This window comes from Pteropus vampyrus, unplaced genomic scaffold (assembly GCF_000151845.1).
Source record: "Pteropus vampyrus isolate Shadow unplaced genomic scaffold, Pvam_2.0 Scaffold46, whole genome shotgun sequence".
NCBI lineage: Eukaryota > Metazoa > Chordata > Mammalia > Chiroptera > Pteropodidae > Pteropus > Pteropus vampyrus.
The window spans coordinates 1,623,037-1,627,967 of record NW_011888827.1 but is presented as its reverse complement, the minus strand read 5'-3'; the positions used below and the strand labels follow the sequence as shown (position 1 = coordinate 1,627,967).

At 41.0% G+C, this 4,931-nt stretch overlaps 1 pseudogene; it reads right to left on the bottom strand.

Annotated features, from left to right (window-relative positions):
• Positions 1–466: 466 nt before the first annotated feature.
• On the bottom strand, positions 467–4,858 carry LOC105291444 (annotated as a pseudogene).
• Between the last annotated feature and the right edge of the window lie 73 nt (positions 4,859–4,931).

The window sequence follows — 4,931 nt, the reverse complement described above, 5'->3', positions numbered from 1 at the left end:
TTCAGAGCTTTTCTGAAAATGTGACATTTACATTAGGACTTAAAAGATAAATGAGAATTAGCTAGGTGAAAAGTGAGGGAAAAGTGTTCTAAGCCTTAAGATGAGGAAAACAAACTTGCATAGACTGTGCACTGGAACTGAAGAAATGGATTCCAAACAACTGGGGAATTGGGGACTAAACCAAAGGCTAGGGACTTTGTGTTCTGGACGGAATGGTCTGCCAGCTCAAGCTGACCTGCTAAGCCCTCTACTGAAAAGCAGGTTAGATTGGGAGCTGGATGGAAAGAAAGTAAAGCTCAGAACTTTGAGGAACTTACCCCTGTGCTCAAAGATGGTGAGAAAGACATTGAACTCAAGGGGTTTGGGGGTACTATGGCTGTGTTTCTTGTCCCTGAATGCCTTCAGAAGTTTGTTTCGGATCCCACTGCTGCCACCAAATATGTTAAAGAACAAAAATTCAACCGAGTATATTTGAAGATCTAATTAACTTTATTGAATGATTCACAAATTGGGCAACATCCTATTTAGTAAACAGAGAGGTGCTCTGAGGAGCTGTACAAAATGGAAGGCTTTTATAGACAGGAAGGTGGGACAAGGACGTTATTAGCAAAAAAAAAACAAAACAAAACCCCCTGAAAAACTGTTTCAGGCAAGGTCACCTACCTTTGGGGAAAGGAAGGTAGGGGTCTTATCAGGCAGATTACCTCACTAGTGTTGATCAGGAAATTCCAGGCTGTTTGGGTTAAAGTCCATTCCTGGGAGGGGCTGAAACTGCAATTAAGCCTTGGTTTCCTGTTCTGAGGGGGAGTGACCCCTAACCTGGGCCTGCTTCTTTTTCTTTAACCATATCTTTCCTATATTTCACATAGGAAGACTCTTAGCATATTCCTTTATTTTGGTGGAGCATCTCTTCCATATGCTTCCTCAGAAAGGGTACTTGAGAGGTAAATATATTGGGAGCTGAGTTCCTTTACATTTGATCTGTTTATATCCTTCTGGAATCTTGATGGATCTTTGTCTCCATGCTTTGGGGTGTGTATGGTTTTAACTACTGTGCTGAGTACTCAACTCTTTCAATCTAGAAATATGTATCCTTCATTTCTGGGAATAAAACTTTTTTTTGGTTGATGATCTTCTCTCCTGCATTTTCTGTCTCTATTCTTAGCAGAACTCTTAATATTCAGATATGTGATTTCCTTGCCTAGCACTCTTAATTTTCTTAGGTTTCTCTCCTAGCTTCCATGTTTGTCTTTTTTACTTTGGGGGTACTTTTCCTCATATTTATCTGTCTTCCATTGACTTTTTATGTTTCTTGAATATTTTTCTTTTTAAATAGATTTCTTTGTTGCCAATCCTTTTATCACTCTGAAGATATTATTGGTAGAAATTTTAATGTTTTTTACCTTCCTGTGTAGGTTGTTTTTTCTAAGTTGCCACTTCCTGTTCCTTTTGTGTGTGTTTTGATCTTTCATGTTAAAGGATCTTCTCAACTATATGGTGGTTGTATTTAAAGTGTGGGGATTAAAAAGGTGATTGGGAGCTCAGAACATATAAATGAGCTTTGGTGTTTGTTTGTTTTGCTTTGTTTATATGAGTTTATTGTTGAAACAGAGTGAAATGCTTGGCCTCTCTGACTCCATCTTGTTCCAGCCTGCTTGTTCCCATGGCCTTCAGGCTAATAGCTTCTGCTTAATGTTGCATATAGACATGCTAATTATTAGAGGAATTCTGCTAATAGCCTGAGTTTTACAAAAACAGTCTCTTATCAGAATGTGCCTCTCCTGAGGTGATAAGGGCAGTATATACAAAAATAATGATTGTTTATCAAAGATATGCAGGAATCTTGTGACTGGACTTACATCAACTAGTACATTCTTCTTCAGACCTCTGCTGGTGCTCGGATGTCTGCAGTGGTCAGTCACTTCTTGCCCTTCCCATCTCCCCTTCCCTTGACTGAAAAAAAAAGCCTGATCTCTGTACTTTAACATGGATGTGAGGTACCGCAAGGGCTCCCATCTTCTTGGTTGGTGCCTTCTCGATTAATAAATCTTCCTTTACTCAAAACTCTGACATTTTGAGTTTTGGTCTTTTGCAGCGTGGGGCACACGGACTTTGGACCAGTTACACTGCCATGCTAATATTTCATAGAAACGGGAATGTATCGAGAGAGTCGGGGTAGTAGGAAAAAAGAAAAAATATGATAAAGGTCTGTACACATTGCTCTGTTTCCGTCTGGAGCTGGCTTTCCTAACATCAGGCTCCGCAGCTGCACTTGTCCAATGCCCCTGTGCACACGTGGCCCTGGGCACACCCGGCACAACACACGGGGCAGCAGGAGCAGCAGCTCTTCTTGCAGAAGGTGCATTTGTACTCTGCATTTGCAGGAGCCATTGCAGATGCAAGAGCCACCAGAGCGGCAGAAGCAGTTGGGGTTCATTTTGAGTTGAGGTGAGGCCTGTAGTCTAAAACAAGTGGTGAAGAAATACGTGGGCTAGTGGAAGGTGTATTCTGGGGCTTGTTGACGGTGAGCTTAATTACGGGGTGATCTGGCTGGGCTGTCTTATTGGGAAACCCTGATTCACTATCTCTAGATCTTTTGTTCTCACGACCCAAAGAAGGTTCTTCTACTCTCCTCCTAGACACTGAAGACCTGGCAGCTAGTGTTCTTGAAGCTGAGTAGAGAAATTGGGCTGGGGTGGTGGAATAAATTGTTTTATTATTCAGTATGTACATATTTGCTTAATCATCCTTTTGTTTTATTCTCTCCAGAAGGAAGAGTTTAGTTTTTATTTTCCTAAAGGGAGGACGTCAAAAGTCCAGTTACTCAAGTGGGGGAGGGGACCTAATAGCTTCTTAACTAGTTTTAACCAATCCTCCTAATTACAGGACCTCTTTCCCTTTATTGCCACTTCTTGAGGTGCCTGAGGTTCTTAGCAGGTCACATAACTTTTGGTGATTCTATGGTGCCAATAAAGTTGCCTTTGAGCTTTCCCCATTACTGATTTTCTAAATCATCTAGTACTTGTCCATTTTTTTTCTTTGGTGCCTTCCCAAATGCTGTTGCTGTAGCATCCTCTCTCATTCTTCCCATCCGTATGGACTTCAGCTTAAAAAAAACAAACAAACCCATTTGTGTTTTCAACAGTTTCAGAAGGAAGAAAATGAAGATACATCTGTTCAGTCTGACATCTTTCCCCAGAAATTATTCCTATTTCTGTTCATTCCTACTGCAGTCACTTAATCTGAGCCACCATCATTGCTCGGCTGGTCTACTTCAGCAGCCTGCCAACGGCTTGTCCTACTTCCAGGATTGCTCTTTCCTTATCTGTTTTATTACACTGCAGTCAGAGTGGACTTTCTACAGACCAAATGTTATTGTTTCTCCACCCTTCTTTACACCCTTCTTTGACTCCCTTTTGCTCTTGTAAGACTCTGCATCACCTGGCCTTCCTCCAGTTTTCATCTCATCTCCCAACTTTCTCCCAGTTGCTCATTGGGCTCCATCCATGCTCTAACCTATGTTTCTCTTAACACCCCATGGTGGGATCTCGGGGGAGCCCTATGTACTCTAACTTTATCTGGAACTTGTCTCTTACCAATTCCTCCAACTCCTCCTCCCCAAGCTTTTCCAGATAATTTCTACTAACTCTTTCAGGTATTAACTTTAATTTTTCTTCTTCAGGGAAGCCTTTCATGTCACTAGGTAGGTCTTTTGTTGATGGCTTGATTGTTCGAAATTTGCTATCACTCCTCACAGAAGGGTTATACTGCTCTCTCCTGACGGTATCAGTAGTCCACATAACACAACACAGGTTGAGAAATGCTACACTGTAACAGCCATCACACTTTAGTTTATTATTATGTGTTTAGGTGTCCTTCTGACAGACATGACAATCTCCAAGAAGGAAGGGTCTTGTGTCTACCTTATATACCACAGTACCCCCATTGTTTAGTACACTACCTTGTCCACTCGTATTCATGACAAAGACTCTCCCCTTGGCCAAAGCCTTCAGCATGGCTTCCAGCAGCTTAAGATCATGTGTCTAGGAGGACCTCTATCCCTGTGTGAGAAAGCTCAATACTGCCAGGAGAATTTACTGTTTGTTCTAGCCAAAACCTGGCGATAGGCATACAGTCTCCTGAACCCTTTCTTAAGGCAGTTCCTTTAGAAAGCTTGCAATTGTAAATCCTTTCTCCGCCCCTTTGCCCCTTTAAGATACACATCTTCTGTCATCCAGAAATATCTTCTCAGGAACCTGAGAGCTATCTCCTCCCAGCCTGGTGGGTACCTTGGTCTAACTTGTACCACTGCCTATCATAAAGATAAGAAAAGTTTGTTGCTCCTCCAGATAAGTGCCAATTAATAAACCCAGGTGGCCTAGTCACATGGACCAACACCCTTTGCCACCCTTCAGTGCCTTTGTCTTAGCACAGTCTTTAAAAATTCTAGAGCCTTTTCTTTTGGGAAAGTTTAGTTCACGATGTACCTTCTTTATTGCAAGAGTTAATACTGAATAAAATCTATTCTTACTGCTTTAATTAGTGTCTGGTGTTGTTTTTCTGTCACTAAGCACACTAAATAGTTATTGAATTAATAGAAAGGTTCTATATAGATGTGAAAGCTTCTTCAGAGGCCTCTTCTATCTCCTCCCACTCTCCAAGAAGCTGCTTATCTTTTTTTTTTCCATAATCTCTAACTATATGAAAAAGGACAATTAGACCCACATTATCCGCAGTGATTTTGGGACTAGTCAGATCATTGTAGACATATATAGAAAGCTATTTAAAAAGTCACACTCCTAAATTTCAATCATGTGGTCTCTCTTTTAAACTTTTTTTTTTTAACCTTTATGGTTTAAAACCTTCAAAAGTTTTACCATTTCTATTTCTGGGCCCACGACAAGAGTTCCATTCTGTCCAGAAAGACATGT